Source organism: Mizuhopecten yessoensis, unplaced genomic scaffold, assembly GCF_002113885.1.
Source record: "Mizuhopecten yessoensis strain PY_sf001 unplaced genomic scaffold, ASM211388v2 scaffold11161, whole genome shotgun sequence".
Lineage (NCBI taxonomy): Eukaryota > Metazoa > Mollusca > Bivalvia > Pectinida > Pectinidae > Mizuhopecten > Mizuhopecten yessoensis.
The window spans coordinates 976964-995100 of record NW_018408910.1 but is presented as its reverse complement, the minus strand read 5'-3'; the positions used below and the strand labels follow the sequence as shown (position 1 = coordinate 995100).

The 18137-nt window shown below is 38.6% G+C and overlaps 1 protein-coding gene across 5 annotated transcripts in view; it reads right to left on the bottom strand.

Moving 5' to 3' along the window:
* The window catches only part of LOC110467125 (multiple epidermal growth factor-like domains protein 6), a 220468-nt gene that overhangs the window by 146891 nt on the left and 55440 nt on the right, over positions 1 to 18137 (bottom strand). The gene's annotated exons all lie outside the window — the stretch shown is intronic.

Below are 18137 nucleotides of genomic sequence, written 5' to 3'. Positions count from 1 at the left end.
ATAGCCGTACCCTACTGGGCTGTCGGCTCTGCTATCTCGCCTATCTTTGCAACTGAGCTGCAATGAAATTAAAATTGAATTAAACTGTGGTGTATTGACTGTTATGCTAAGTGTTTGGTGACAAGTTAGGGGTAAAATGATTCAAATTATCACCAGTGTCGAGACATTTTTTCGTGGCGATAAAACGATATCAAATTAGCATCAAATCCTTAAATTTAATTTAGTACGATTTTATACAACGCTATTTTTGAAAGCTTGCCGTCGAGAGCTTTCGACCCCTGTCTTTACACTTAATGACGCAACTGTCGCTACTGGTAGAGCGCGGCTGTGCGGTGCTCTACATTAAATTATCGTAGATTTAACTCATTAAATTATGCCTTTTTATTGGTAAACTGGTGTTAACGCTTGTTGTAATCTTTGTAGGGTATGTAGCATTAACTCAACGTATTAAAACACTTCCATTTTGCCGCCCAATGGGAGGTTTCTTCTTAACGATGGCGTGATATTCATTTTTTAAATTTTATTTTAAAAGAAACGTCTTGCACTATATACACAGTTCTGTCCGTGAATTTATTATACTGTAACTGACGCTTAAAGAACTATGATAGATAAAAAGATAACTTGAACACCTGGTGTGTCAAATAATAGAATAAAGTCACATTTGAAAGCCTAGAGACGAAATCTGGAGAGACATCATGTTTCAAATTCATGCATATACATGAATTCCTCCTGTTAAAAGACACTATATTTTATAATTTTGATATTGTAATCAATGCGAAACTACAGAGGAACTTCAACATGTGTTTCTCATTTTTGTTACTTGTCGAATTATTTCAATGCATTTTTTTTCAAAATATATCATGAGTAAAATAAATTCAAGATATTTTCTATAATTCAGACGACTTCAATATACATAGTTTTATGTCATTGTCTCGCTGACTTCGACATTTACATAACATGGTTGCGTAGAACTTCAAAGACTTCGACACACCAGGATTTGCTATAATTAAATGGCTTCGAAAAAACGGGGTGATGGTGATTTTCATTGGCTTCGTTAAAACGAAAATAGAGTTGTGATTCAACGGATTCGGCTTAACGGGATTATGCTTGGATTTAATGACTTCGAAATAACGGTGTTGCACTGTAATTCAATGGATTTGACATTCCATGGTTCTATGATTTAATGGCTTCAACAAAACGTGGATGCGTTGCAATTCAAGGGATTCGACATAAAAGGGTTGCGCTATAATCCAATGGCTTCGACATTAGATGTTTTCTGTAATTAAATGACTTCGTCATACCGGGATCTTGCTGCAGTCCAATGACTTCGATAAAACGTTATCACATCTTGCTAATCTCAGCAGAGAAAAGAAAAAGTATTTCCTTGAACATCAGGATTTGATGAAGACACGACATAATTAAGACAACCAACGAACTAGGCTGACATTTTCTGTGTTAGGAACAACTAATGAGCCGTTAAGTCCGGCTTGACTTCAAACTCACGTTCAAGTCTCGTGACCCAAATGTTTATTTAATTGGTAACACATATTCCCTCGTGTTTGATTCCCTGCTGATATCTAGGATACAATCACATGACACGTGCTTTTATTAGATTGTTAGCTCACTAACACCTTTATTTGTGTTCACGCGAGACAATTTAGAGTCACGTGTCATTAACCAGAATGGTTTTGATGTCTGAGGCTGTGGATTGATCGCGGGGACATGCGACACGAATATGGGAGCACATTATGGGAATATATTACGAGAGAGGGACATATGGGGTTCGAGGGGGTAAGGACACGATACACTGAGGGAGAGCGAGGAGATGATACATGTACATGTACGCGGAGACGGAGTGAGGGTTTGGGTCATGAAGGAAAGAGTCGGAACTTGAGACACGTGCAGAAGCAGTGACATCTCATGGATATAGGTTAAGGTCATTTGCGAGGACATGGTAAATACGGATGGGAGAGGTAAGGACACGTGACTCGGAAGGGAAAGCGAGGACACCAAATGTGTGACTGGTAAGGGAGGAGGATACATGGTATAGGAAAGGGCTGGCATACGTCTCTGTGAATAGGGGCAAGATACACGATTGTGAGGGGAGCGAGGACAACTCAGCTGCCTTCATGACACTAGGTACGAAGGGGAAATAGGACATATTTTGGTGGGGAGATGGCGTGGAGGGGAGAATAGAAAGCACCTGACACTCGGACATCAGTGAGCTCGAGGGGGACATGGGACTTAGTGCTCATTCTTAGTACAATTTGTTTGATTCCGGCACTTCATTTGAATTCGTGGATAACTTTCTAGACTTTGATAACAGAAATACAATCAGGGCGTCTTCTACCGTATCTACCCATTGGTGATGTGACCGACAGTCAACGGGAACTGATCATTTACGCAACCTAAACGTTGATAGCTAGAATGTTACACAACCCACTTAACCTACTCTGTCGTGGGAAAGCCCTTTGAGAGCCCCGTTTAATATCTTACAAACAACAACCCCACCTCGTTAGAGAATCAGGAGAAAGGTAACAAGTGTCACTGTAGGAGAGACAGGTGCCTGTAATGACAAGGGTTAGCACCAACAAAGACCTAATTACCTTGCGGAGTAATTCCGATCGTGACGTCCGGTCGATGTGCGTGATCTACCCTAGTTATTTTCCGTCATGTTGGATTTACACGTAAAGCAAAATTAAACATAAAAAAAATAAAGTGCAAGGACAATATTACCCGTGTTTACATTTTATTATATCATTTGCATTTTGACATTTTAAAGTACATGTCAATTTTGTTTATTTTGTTCAATCATGAAAAATGCTTTGAAGCATTACATAACAAATTCAATAGGACTTAATTTACATAGTCAGAAAAGACGACATTTTCTTAAACGACTTGGTATTCGTGTCTCAGTTTCCAGTATATACATGTACCGAGATATTTTGTTTTCAAATATCGCCGCAGATCATTTCCGCTCAATTGCACGATTGATTTTCCAAGGAACTGAATTCGGGAACGAACGAAAACAAATATATTCTTAAAACAAACATATTCTTATTAAGAATATGTACATTTGTATATCTATAATCTCTTATAGCGAGATATTTTAATTCACGATAAAATTGCACTGCGAAAACCTCTATCTTTAAAAATAAAAGTTGTAACAGTATATATGTTGGGTGTGTGGATCCACAACGGCAGATGCCGCAGTAACTGCCACGCGGTCAAGGACACGAAAAAGGGAAGTTAAACAATCAACTGTTTTTATTGTCCGCAGTAAACAAACTACTCGAGGTATGCGGTAAGTAAATTAACGGCAAATAAAAACAACAATATTTTGAATTGTGAGTCCCAAAATAAACGCCTGTATCCATGCTACGTGGTCTTGCGCTGGCGTGCATGTGTATGTTATGAAGTTTACAAACACAACAAGGGAGCCATACTCCGCTAATCCCCGCCTCCGTTCGTGTACGTGTGTTTCTCGATTCCGGAACGTGTACAAGTACATCGAACGTGTACGTACGTTCCTCTAATAATCTTTGTGTGCACCTGTACGTATGTTCCTCGCCCTTTAGTGTTCACCTGTACGTATGTTCCCCGCCCTTTAGTGTTCACCTGTACGTATGTTCCTCGCCCTTTAGTTTTCACCTGTACATATGTTCCTCGCCCTTTAGTGTTCACCTGTACGTATGTTCCTCGCCCTTTAGTGTTCACCTGTACGTATGTTCCCCGCCCTTTAGTGTACACCTGTGCTTGTGGTCCCCGCCCTTTAGTGTTCACCTGTACGTGTGATCCCGCTCTCTAGTGTTCACCTGTACGTGTGTTCCCGCTCTCTAGTATTCACCTGTACGTGTGTTCCCGCTCTCTAGTGTTCACATGTACGTGTGTTCCCGCTCTCTAGTGTTCACCTGTACGTGTGTTCCTGCTCTCTAGTGTTCACCTGTACGTGTGTTCCCGCTCTCTAGTGTTCACATGTACGTGTGTTTCCCGCCCTTTAGTGTTTACCTTTACGTGTGTTCCCGCTCTCTAGTGTACACCTTAACGTGTGTTCCCGCTCTCTAGTGTTCACATGTACGTGTGTTCCCGCTCTCTAGTGTTCACATGTACGTGTGTTCCCCGCCCTTTAGTGTTTACCTTTACGTGTGTTCCCGCTCTCTAGTGTTCACCTGTACGTGTGTTCACGCTCTCTAGTGTTCACATGTACGTGTGTTTCCCGCCCTTTAGTGTTTACCTTTACGTGTGTTCCCTCTCTCTAGTGTTCACCTGTACGTGTGTTCACGCTCTCTAGTGTTCACATGTACGTGTGTTCCCGCTCTCTAGTGTTCACCTGTACGTGTGTTCCCGCTCTCTAGTGTTCACCTGTACATGTGTTCCCGCTCTCTAGTGTACACCTTTACGTGTGTTCCCGCTCTCTAGTGTACACCTGTACGTGTGTTCCCGCTCTCCAGTGTTCACCTGTACGTGTGTTCCCGCTCTCTAGTGTACACCTGTACGTGTGTTCCCGCTCTCTTGTGTACACCTGTACGTGTGATCCCGCTCTCTAGTGTACACCTGTCGTGTGTTCCCGCTCTCTTGTGTTCACCTGTACGTGATGCACATGTTCTATTACTCCTATACTTGTTTCCATTTATTATACGTGTAACAAACGTGCAAATAGCTGTACATGTTCTCCTTCACCTTTGTGTGTTACCATTTCCTTTACTTGTAAATGTTCATGTGTTCTTTACCTCTGTTCGTGTTTTATGTAAATGTTTCGCCATCTTTTGTAAGTGCAAATGAACGTGTAATACATGTAAAATTGTACCACTCCATACGTGTTCCCCACTTCTGTACACGTGTTAATGTACGACTGTCCGAATCTCCTACATACGTTTACACGTTTACATATAGGATTCTCCCAATCTCCTGTACGTGTGCACATGTACTATTGTTACAAACTCCTGTACGTGTACATGTACGATTGTCACAAACTCCTGTACGTGTACATTTACGATTGTCACAAACTCCTGTACGTGTACATGTACTATTGTTACAAACTCCTGTACGTGTACATGTACGATTGTCACAAACTCCTCTACGTGTACATGTACGATTGTCACAAACTCCTGTACGTGTACATGTACGATTGTCAACAATCTCCTGTATGTGTACAATTGTCCCAATCTCCTGTACGTGCACACGTATACATGTGTAATTGTCACAGTCTCCATTCCAGTAAATAATCATGTAGGGGCAACACGATGATATATACAATGTATTTCCCGTAATATGACCAATATAATCCTATCAGAAGCATGGCTACCTAGATGAAATAAAATGACATTGTATGTTGTCTGGTCTTTTATAGCCTTAAACTCGTATGTGACGTCATTAAAAGGGCCTGATGATCATGATCAGCTGACATGTCGGTGATGATGACGTCATTGACAGAAGATATCTGCGATTACCTATCACCGTCCCAATCTACAACTGTCCTTACCAGCGTACCGTCGAACAAGTATGTGACAAGCGGAAAGACAAGAAGAGTCAATATTAATGTTCTCATCCCTTTATAGGAATGATGTATACTCTACCTCCTGGGACGGTTCGACAACGGCCCCGACCCCCCGGACCGGTAGGACTACAAAACGACGATGGGTCGACACGACGATCCACATAACTCACAACACAGGGGTCAGGGCGCCTGCACTTTTGACAATAGTTCTATTGCGTGGACGCAGTACTCAGTATCATCACAATTAAATACATTAAACTAATGCGTTATTTATTTATGCATCCACAACTGGTGTTGTTTTTCAAAATATAGCCCGAAACTTGAGCTCCATTGCTGTCTAACACCAACTTTTTAATAGGAAAGGTTTTGTATTTTGTTCTTATTTTCTTGTTTTGTTTACTTGTCAGTTCACCTTATCTCTGTTCGCAATGCATGTAACAAATGGCACACACCAAGACGGTTCATACTTGTGACTGACTCAAAAGACATTCTATGGTGTAATCTCACCGCTATGTCGCAACTTAAACACGGAAGCAGGATGTCTGACCTTGTGATATCTTTCTGATATTTGTCAGAGGTGTGAAAGTCTTAGTTGGTATACATATACAAGATATTCTGTAATGTAGTTACATTGTACTCCAGTGGTGTCAGTATTGTAAATGCGCTGTTAGAAATAACTACCCATAACAAAACGAACACGTATACAGAAACGCATCAGGGTATGCTGGTTTTCCCACTATTTGAGGGGTATACGAGACAAGTAAAGCACGTGCCTAATTATGGGGAGATATCAGTAGATATGAGAAAAAGCATAGACAGAGGTCCTTAAGCTTTATATACATGTTTTATATACAAATATATTCCTTTTTGTTGTATTTCTGTACATTTTAACACTTTATTTTTATACACAGTGTTTTTAACTTTAAGATCACCCATGATTCTTAAACAGACAAAATGACCAAAAGGTTAAGTAAACTTTAATCCCTTATTTTGCTTGGCCTTCCGCATTGACGTAGTAAATTTTTGAATAGAAGCTTAATTACTTTGTATTTCCGGTGATCATTGCCTCGCTATGAAATACACATAATAAAGAAACGCTACCATTGCGAAAATGTGCGCGTCACAGAAAGCTTACCAAAAGGTCCAAAAGGGCTCCACTGTATCACTGAAGGTCTTATTGGACAAAGACGATTAGTGTATAGCAAAACGAACACCGTCCTTGAATTACAAATTCACCATGTCGATAACAACACACTTGTCATCGCTCTTATCCACTGATTCTCACTTGACCATGATGTTTGACCAATTTATGTTTCTAATGCAATTCGCTAGCAAACGACGCTCCGTCAGGCTTATGAATATGGATCATTGCCGGTTATGTCTTCGAAAGACAAGGGTTACGCTCTCGTAACGTATCTTCTGTGCATTGTATATATACCGAGCAGAATACACAGGGCAAAAACTAGGTACATTTACCAATATGTAATGCGGATCTTTGACAGTTGTGCCCAACCAGGGCATAGTGGCGTCGATCAATTAACATGTAGCTCATTTTTGGTTGACGCAATATAACCATCGTTTAAACTGGCTAAAACCAGCGGCTTTTAGCATGAGTGTCTAGATAAGTCAAATTTGACCTAATGCAGAAAGAGCATAAATGATATATTACATACGCGTCGCAGCGCAGAATTCATTATTTATGAAAAACACTTTCATGAATCAACCTCCTTAAAACTATACTGAATGCATCTAATTTCGGGAACTCTTTGTTCACGATTGACTTTGATAAATGATATATCACCTTGCTAATAAGACCCTGAAGTAAACTTTAAGCGAAATATTAGAATTTTTTATCACTTTTCTTCGAGGATTAACGGGGAAATATCAATCTCGCGAAATGTGACCGGATTGCAGTAACTGTTATAAATGTCATCGCATCCTGTACGTATCTGCGTGTATGAAAGTCATTATCAGCGATAGTTTGAAACAAAAGGTTAATAAACATCGCCAATAGACGGTATTAGTGCCTAAACGAAAGGATTTACCGGCCCCATATCATCTCTTGGATTTCCGCCATGTCTTATACTTGAAAGTCCAAGAATGCCAGACTTCCGATTTGTCTTTCAATCAATGTCACTGAAGGCGAGTGAGAATCTATGTTAATACCATGGGAGAGAAATGTGATGTTCATGGTTCTTTGAGTGCAAATGCAATCAGAATTTATGTTTACGTCGGATGCGAGCTAGGAACCCAATGTTTAATAATGTTGTTTACAAGTCGGTAAACTATCAAAGTCTGCTTTAACCATGATAGATGTGGTTGTATTATGTTTTATATACATACTTTTTTTACTAAGGAACAATTCAGTTGCAATTTATAACAGCCCATAACAGTTACCATGGTTACATTGGGATGGATCCCGGATGGAACATAGTTGCGTTCGCTCACGGGTATTGCCGACGGTTCCCGATGGGCAATAGACAAGTTTCGACGTCACAAGTCGACGTCACGCCTGTCGCCCTTCCTCTGGTCGAAAATGGCAATTAGATTTCATCACATGGCCGATGACTGTTAGGACACATGACTGAGAGGGCGACGCTGGTTTGACAGATCTTAGGGGGCGGGTGACAGGAATTGATGGATGCATCGAGACGCTACTAGGGGGTACACGTCCCGTCTATCATGGGGTCCAGACCACATGGTGTGTCCAGGTCCAAAATTAGCATGGACATTTCCTGATTGATTAAGATTAAAAGATACGAAAGACGCAGGTACATGTATATGTTGTATGTGATCACTGACAGCTATTTTAACGTATAATATTGTTTGAACCTATATCGGAAACCCGTCAGTCCAGGAGACGATGACATAGAGGTTCATCCTGTGTGTTTTCAGTTTAATTAAGAACGGAGGCAGTGTCTGTTATTCTTAATTCTGATTCTCAACATGCCGAGTCTGTATTTTACCTGATATTTACGGGATTCATTTCGTACAAGCCTGTTCAGTTGTATATGGAAATGACAATAATTAAAAAGTTTCATCTCCTATCGAAGAAGACTTTAGGCTTATCATTTCTAATTAACAGCCGCGTTTTCTCTAATCAAGGTACATTATTGTAATTAAATCAGCATGCCGGGTTTTATCGAAAATATCTAGACTAACGAGGTTCCGTTAGGTTGATATTGAACTTTATAATCATTAACCGATTTCTTAAAAAGGACCATTGAAGAAATACTGAGAGAAGCATTGTCATTACCCTCTAACAAAGAGACTTTCGGAATGGCGACCTACATGTAGCTCCAGAAAGCAGACGAGAAGAGATTGATAGGCCAGCAATGTTTATAAAATTCCTAATTGAAGCATTTCAGTGCTTCAAACTAATTTTAAAAACAACAAGTCATTCGGGTTAGTCTTTTCTAATTTTGTTTTATAGTCCGTGTGCAAAGGGTGGGTGCCAAGTTTGATGATGACTGATGGCTATCACCGAAAAGAGTTCTTTTTTTGTAAATATATATATACCGTGGGGTTATCCTGTCATGATATTACAGGAAATTATGGTCAGCTTGGAGACCATTCCTGCATCTAGATATGAGGGGGTAAAGTGGGGGACCAAAATCACAAATGGTTTCTTTTCGATAAAACGACATGTAATTTTTGAAACTTTTCTTCATTATTACAATGTATGATGTATTGGTGAGTTAGGTTCGTCATACATTTTGAACACTTCTATTCATAATAACTATTGGGTTTTTTTCGGCGCAAAAGAAACACAACAATTGTTCTCTTTTATTTAGACATGCATCCGGCTTATATATATTTTGATACATATACTAAGCGTACCTACAGATAGCTAAAGTGAGCGCAACTCATGGAATCATCGCGGATGGTGCTTCTGGTACTTAAGCGCAAGCATCGTTTTAATTAATTCTGATACTTTGCTATTTTGGAGTTGGCAGCAACAACCGAAGTTTCCGGACTAATGAATTGCTAATGTTCCAATACTAACGCAACATTGCTCCACGAAAACATTCAAAATTGAGACGTGTTACAATTTATTTATTTTTATGATTTGGATGATGTTTTTATTAATTTTCGATGGTAAATTATTTATGACAGACACGGACAAAAAGGAAAGAAAGAGAAAAGTCTATAAAAAAACGTATTGCTGTAAGTAAAAAAAATGAATGTTATTTGTGGCCGGCAAGACCGATGACCTTGGATTAGGAAAAAGTCTAGACGCCAAAGTTTATACCTCACGGCAGGGGTGGGGATCGTTTTTCTCGAGGATCAACATTGCGGGATATCCATACTATTTTCGTACTTAGCATACACGTTTGTCTGGCTAGACCAGTTATATGTCAGCTATATCATAGTATACGGGTAAGTCACGTGACTACTACGTACTGCAGCGTCATATCTCATGTTGTCGTATTTCATTTTGTTATAAGCCAACAACAGCAAATGGTTACTGCACGTGATTGTTTTCCAATCGGAAACTGTTCGGATCTTTCCGTCAAACGGTGATTTTAATCGAGGACAAATTATGCCGTGACAAGGATTTCACAAATTGTGACAGAAAAACTACATATTAGTTTTCGGTTGACAATTGTCAACTAAGGAAACGGTAGCCATTATAGCAAACACGACATTGTTCCCTCAAAAATGGCTGATTTACCATTTGATAAAAAAAGTTTCATTTAAAATTGATCATGGACAAAAGAAACCTCCAGACGGATAACATAAATTTGCGTTGTCGTGACCGCTTGTGTAAGGATTAAAGTATATTTCTAAAAACAGCTATGACAGTATGTCAAAATGATACGTTTCAATTCCTAATTGTATTTAGTCAAATTTGGAAAATTGGAATGAAGTCACGACATTGTGACGTCGCATGTGAATTAAAATAGCGACTTGCTGATGACAAGAGAAAACAGATTTTTTGCTGATATTCGCGTACATTTTCAGTAGTGCGATACATCTTGGGATTTTGATTCTTTTCCATTTCATTTTATGAGATTTACGAAAGGAACATACACGCGAGATCCCCTATAAGTTCGTGCTTTGGTGGTTGAGCCTTGTTGTAGAAGCAAAATAACAAAATAATGTTTAAAATGTTTGACATGCACTAAACAAGATACAGTTTTATATGTTCAGGTTGTTTTTTTTATCGCACATAACAAACTCTTAGTACATTATACCTCTCTACCGTAACACATTCCTCTCGCTTTTCCTTCAATGACGTTAAGCAAGATAAAAATAAAACAAATCCTTCAATAAACGACTATCGCTGATTCCATCGGTAAATGACGAAGAAGACAAGAGTGCTATTGGAACCGTCAATATTGTTCTTTGTATACACAAAAATACCACACAATAATTCTGATAGGAGAGTGATTAATTCGACAACTGATATTTACGGAACATTTTCACGGATTAAACGGATTTGTTTTAGTTGTTATACCGGTAGTTCAAGGTCAAGTTTATTTGTTTCCTTAAACTTTACAGCTCATCAGTTGTGCCTATATACAGTGCAACATAAAGTAAACAATTAAATATCAACACACACACACCACTTCCGCACCTACTCCTGGTAGAGAGATAGTGTAGAGAGATATCTTGCACTGCAAAAGATAATGTATTTGATAATAGAACTAGAATTTTGTTTTTGTGAACAAAAACAGATGTCCCTTATTAGCCAATAGAAAAACGCCGGTATAAAAAATTAACAAAGGGCCATATCGCTTTATATAGTGGGGCACGAGACCCAAATTTAGAATTTGATATCCTACTTACCAAGATCTATTAAAACTTTAGCAAGTTTGGTCAACGTAGGTGAAACTAGAACACTGACAGGTCAGTAAGGGCCCCGTCTCGTGGCTATATATCCCCCATAATCATCAAGACGCAATCTGCCCGTATAGCTGAGCTTGACGTTTGGCATTTGGACTTATACATTTTACATGTACTATGATGTGAGTCTTGTTTCCTCCAACCTCCATATTTGCTGGGCTAACAGAAATGTAAATACCGGTGCAATACTCATTTGTTAGCTTTGATTTGTTTTATTTCACCTAAGTACCTCCCCCATCAAGAGCCAGGGTCAAAGTAAGAGATCCACTTTGTCTTTGACCTTTGGACCCGAATGACCTTTCACCCAGTGACCCTGATCTTTGGGCAGTTGACTCCTTGTTACATTCCAACCAAGTTCGCGTCATAATGTCATAACGAAATGTTCATCAGTAAAAAGATACAAAATGTAACCTTCACCTTTGACCCAGTGACCTTGACCTTTGGTCAACTGACTCCTTGTTTCATTCCGACCAACTTTGCTTCAAAGTGTCATAACAAAATATTCCCCAGTGAAAAGATACTAAATTTTACCTTAACCTTTGACCAAGTAACCTTGACCTTAAGTCAGTTGACTCTTTGTTAAATTCCAACCAACTTTGCTTCATAATATTATGTCATAACAAAATGTTCATCAGGGAAAAGATACAAAATTTGACCTTGACCTTTGACCAAGTAACCCTGACCTTTGATCAGTTGATACATTGTTTGATTGAGACGGACGGACGGATGACTTAGTAGGGGCCCTAATAACATGGAAGTTATGCCGTGAACAAACTTTGGTATTGAAATTAAACAAAGGGCCATAACTCTGTATATAGTGACGCACGAGACCTAGTTCCATTGCACTGCACACCACCTGTTGGTGATGCAGGTATACTTCACGTTTTATTAAGATATCTTTAACGGTTTCAAATTTACGGGTCGGACAAGAAGTTACTGAAAATGTGCACTTATTTGATCTTTGACCTTGAGGTGAAGGTCACAATGACCTAATTTCAGTGCACTGCACACCTCATGTAGGTGATGCATGCATAGCTAAAGATTCATCAAGATATCTTTAACGGTTTAAAAGTTATGGCCCGGACAAGTCAGATTAGCAGAACCAGAAGAAGAAGAAGTACTAATACAATATGTCTCCCTTCATTCGAAGGGGAGACATACTAACATTTGGTGATAAGGACATATTAATGTATTACTGACAAGCACTAGATACAATTGGCTTAATTCAGTACATTTTGTCGTCTTCTACCAGCAATTCTTACATATTTTGCTAAATTAACTATTTATTTTTTATTTTCCGTGGAGAACAACTAAATAAATGTATACATACTTGTATGTCTAATATAGAAAGGTTTAATAAAAGAATTGCGAAAATCGGAATAAAATGGACTTTTAAGAACAAAATGAAATTCGTCTTCTACATCACTAGAGGCACATAACGAACAAGCCCTGTGTCTGTGTTCAATAAATGACATTTGTGAATGTAAGGTTTCTACCAGGGTGACAATTAAAACAAATAAGTTTAATCCTTCTATGGGGTCATATACCGGATCACTTCAAATATTTCGATTAAAAAGAAATAGGCACGACGACCCCTTTTTAACACGGATTTTACGCCCGACACTTTCAGTCCTAAAGTTCTGTCGAGACGTTTTAACACCGCCTGTGAAAGCCATGATTTATAAATACTAAATGACCTAGCTGGATTAGGAAGCACATAGGTTAATACGTATAAGTTGACAGAATATCGAGGATCAGTAGCCTTATTAATCATAATAACAGAAAGGATAACTGAATAGTAATTTTGTACAGGAACCCGTCAGTTGCGCCTGTGTATTATCCCAGCGAATATGTTTACAACACAATACGGCTCGGCCAGTCTTAACTCTTTAGAACCCCAATAAAATAGCCGCTGTAGAGATATTCCGATCTGTATGGGTGCATTATAAAGTTAAGTACGGGATCTCAGCGAGTATACATAGTCCATTATGATACGCCACTAATCGACGACGTTACGCAGGTGTATTAACAGTCGTCGTGTCATAAGCATTGCATGTTGTATGTATGACAGCACTTGACGGAAATAGTAGCCTCTTATAGTCTGTCCCGAACGTAGACCCCACACAGGGCGATATGTTTATAAACAACCACAAACCGTAACAACTTGTTCTAAAGTCAACAACTGTATGTAATAACAGGTTTTATATTAATGAAATATTTAATATCAACAGGCTACCAACATATTGAAGTTGCATGTCATTGAGTTAATTAGTCTACTAGACTACAGTGACCGTGAATGACGCCACACACCTAGATATTTTCTTGAACAGTTCAGTTCATTGTCAGAAAAAGAACCTTTGGAATCAGTATTTAGTGATACTAAATATAGATATTATATACACAATTTATATTGATATTCACGAAATCATATTCAGATAGTACTGTTCTAGCATAATTTCAAGTATTCAATTTAATTTTCGTCTTTAAAGCTTAGTGCTTGAATATTAAACTGCTTGTACAATGCCGATTTTATACGGACTGAACAACATTTTTTTTGCATGTACATGTACCTACACATTTACCATGAAGCACGTTCAGTTTTCGGAAACGTTTTTTCTCGTTTACGGAAAGTGTCGATGGTCCCCGATTGGCACGTTGACATAACAATTAAAACAACGTTGCTCAATCTGGATACACTTTTGTAAATATACATTTCATAGTTTAATTCGCTTGAGTTGTAACCGTTTCCATGCTCAAGCATGGATTTTGTGCACACGCCTAATTTCTTGTTCCGGTTACACATTATTATTAATAATGTTTACAATTCACGTTTTGATCATTTGACATTATTTAAGTGTATTACAATAAAACTGGTTATAGCACAGAATCCATACTTGAGCATGTTAATGGTTTCATGAATACGGGCCACGGACAATTTACGATTGGGAAAAGTTTCTGCTTGTATGCAATCATTTTGTGTTTACCTTTATTGAAATAGTTTCAAATAAAAAATAAATAAATGCTAAATACATTACAAAACACGTATCCGGAATTTATGTTGGTACGAATACTTATTCCATTTCCGTATGTTGTTTCTGTGTTTATAAAGATGAGATATGTTTCCGGAATAAAAGTTGAACGGAAATTTGAGTTCGAGATAAAATGCAGTCCCAAAAATCTTTCCGGAGAAGAAGGCAATATAATATATATTTTGTTGGAATAGTGACTTTTTCTTTGTCTTGGATAAGCGTTCCTTTGTCCTGCACATGCACAATGGTGTCCGGAATGGAATGTAATAGTTTACATTTTCACAAATCATAGAAGCGTATTCAATCATTCTCCTCCCATGGATCAAACACGTATTGTGTATTGTGGTGTGATAATCATGATGGTATCACGTACCATTTTATCGTTTCCACGCAACAGGAAAACTTAACTCTGCCCGATAACGTTTCTCTCGTGAAATGTTCAAAGACAATTCCTTGTAAGACTTTTCTGTTGTGTGTTTCGGAATTTTCATCACGTATTGTGGGTCTCTGGCAGACATCCCAGGCACGTCCACAAACCACCTGTATCACTGAATGACTGACCATCGGGACGGAAAAAAACTTCTAAGAAATATTTGTTTAGTAATTGCGTCAAACAGTTTTGCTATGCCAGCGGTTTTATAAGATCTACCGTTTGGTTATTTGTGTATTTTCAAAGACAGACGGTAGAAGCTAGTGATGTGTGGTGTTTTGGTGATAACACGTATAGTTAGAAAAATGTTCAATCCGCGGGCCATGATTGACAACAAAGATGTTTTACGCTACTTATAAAATATAATCTATGTGTGTTCGCAGCGATAACACAGACCGCGATTTCGGGATTGTAGGGGAGAGGGCAGTGTCGGCAGAGGGAGGGGGAGATAGGAATGAGGGACAGGGGGATATATTACATCATTTATTTCTCAATTATCTATGTTAATGAAAAAAAAAATCCGTTTGAGAATCTTTACTTTTTATAATGGTATCTACTGATCATGGTGCTTACAATTCATGGTATTGAATTAAGATTACAAATAAAAAGCATCATAAAATCTTTATCATCAATGAGATAGATGTTTCGTAGAGAGCAAGGCTAATCATATATACATGCATATGCTCGTACAGCTCGCCCTGGTGGGACGTGTGGGAGGGGGATTGATATATAGCGAGGCGTGTGTAAACCAAATGGCCTGATTTGAAGAAGTTGAGGAACGGGAGTACAGTTTACAATGTACAAAGGCGGCACGACTTATACAATGTATCTGGTAGTGTAATAAATATTTAAATACAGATATAGTAAAAATTTCAAGACTTTTGTATTTCCGTTCCAAAAAGGGAGGCTTCGAATGAAAAATCATCCGATTATAACGGTCCCATTCAAACCTTTAACACTAAAACTCTAAAAGAATCGAAAAATAGGAGCGCGGCACAATTGTGATCTGTCTGATTTTCCAATTAGAAAGCATTATAATGATCGCCTTCAGGGGCGGGTCCAGGTGAGGGCGTAATGGGCGTACGCCCCCCCCCCCCCCCCCCCCCTTTTCAAAAAATAAATAATAAATAAAAATATCGTTATCTGCTAATATTGTATTGAATATGGCAATTTATCATATTCAATCATGTATTCCACATTCAAGCCTACAATATTTTTAGAACGAAAGAACTTGATACTTCAGTGTTTGTTTGTCCTGTATCATGTGTGTCGTTCAACGAAACCAGAACTTAATCTAAAATAGAGAGATATTTATCAGTCTGGCTACGTCATAATTTGATGCTAAATTGTTGAAATCCAGGAGCTTCTGAGCTTCCCCATGGACCATCTACCAGTGCAACCGTAATTACGCCTCCCGTTCATAAAATCCTGGCCTAGGACTATTGAAATGTTAAGTAACGCCTTATACCCTAGAATTTAGAATTTTCTCGTTATTGGTCTACTGCTGTTAAGATCCATCCAATCATTTTAGTATACCATAGACAATTAATGGAGAGAATTCGGCATAAAAAATGTCAAACCCTGACACTTTAACTATAAAATATACATGATCCAAGTCAGGAACCGTTACATTAGTGCATTTCACAATTATTTTATGTTTTTTAGCAAAAAAAAGGTCCATTTTTTTTTTAGCCTCGCTCCGCTCGGCGAAAGATTTCATTCTACGCCCCCTCTTTCAAATATCCTAGAAACGCCCCTGGCCTTATACATTCATACGCTCCTCCGAACTTCAATGTAGTATCGGGGTTGAGTTATCAGATTGTCTGCCCGGATTACGCCCCCTCCCCCTCCCCCGTGGACGACACGTGTTTATGTGTGATGACCAATCGTTATCATGATTTTAAATCAACAACCGACATGTTCTTAATTACTTGTCATTTACGAGCACGTATCACTCGCTAGGTGGCGTGGCAGTGTCAGAGAGGTCACGGGCTTTACCTGTCGATGTGCTACTGTCTCCCGCCATTTTTCTTTCCATCAATGTTGTTGATGTCGTAAAACACGACACAGTAGATTGAATTACGACCCGTTTATGTCACCATGGCTAGCCTAGCTAGCTATCTTGTTACACTTTTTTTGATAGTATGATTTAAGTAAGTGACGATTTATTCTAATCCCGAAACGTTCGAGAGAGAAAAGTCGCTTATACAACGAAAATATAGCTTCCATTGTCTATAAGTTCAGTCAAGTACATTAAATAACTAAAAATCCAGAAAAAAACATTTTCATCCAAATCTCAACGATATAAATAGATATGGGAACCGAAAAGGAACGGCCAGACCGGGGTTCGAGCCCGTGACCCTCCGAACTTTAGACGGACGCTTTACCAATTGAGCTACATGTATCTGCTACAATACTACAATATATAATCATAGTTATTGAAATTCCGTTTTTCAATCCACAAGGTAAGACTTTGTTCTGAGTGTAATGATATGAATACAAGGGGAGACTGACGAAAACACATGTGCATGGATTAAAGCAGACGATTCAAGTATTCAAATTATCACATCAAGAGGGGACATAAAAGACATGTTTAATGCTGGTGAAAAGGAAAGTGTGTATTTCAGTGAGTTTATAAGTGTCGTTTAAACTCGTACGTTCTTTGTAAGGGTGACCTAGACAGAATATTCGAGTGCAACAATTCCATTACATAGGGCCCTCTACTTCCGGAAGTGAAAGACAGGGGCCCATTTATTGTTAATAGAACGATTTTATTCTTCATATTCAGGATATAAATTGTATACCGATACATGTATTAAGATACGCTTGGTATTAATCTCCGAGTTGACATTGTAAGCTTGGAACATAGTTTCCAGCATGTTTGTCGATATACAATTTAATAAATTTGAAACGCTTAAAAATGTTTTTGTCTTTATTGTAATTCGTAAGGACTCTGTGGGATAAAGACATGCTGCAGACAATCGATGTTTCCATGCGTCGTTTTTATGATTTAAGAACCGGAAATTATACATTCAAAAATAAATCTTCCAAGATCTTCAGATATTGGAATATCGGTATTTTGAAAGTTTGTTGTCCTTGGGTTGCTGGTAGGGATACATGATGCATTATCGCGTCATGATATATAAAAACGAAGTACATGTAATATAAACAAACCAAAATCGTAAATCTTAACGTCGTCCATTGCACAAAATCGAAAGGACACCAGCGACAGGACAAATGGCGCGCTCTACGTGCTCTTACGGCTATTTTGACCTACCTACACTAACAATACATCATGTGCCTCGGCAAGGAAACCTTTGCAGTGTCTCTG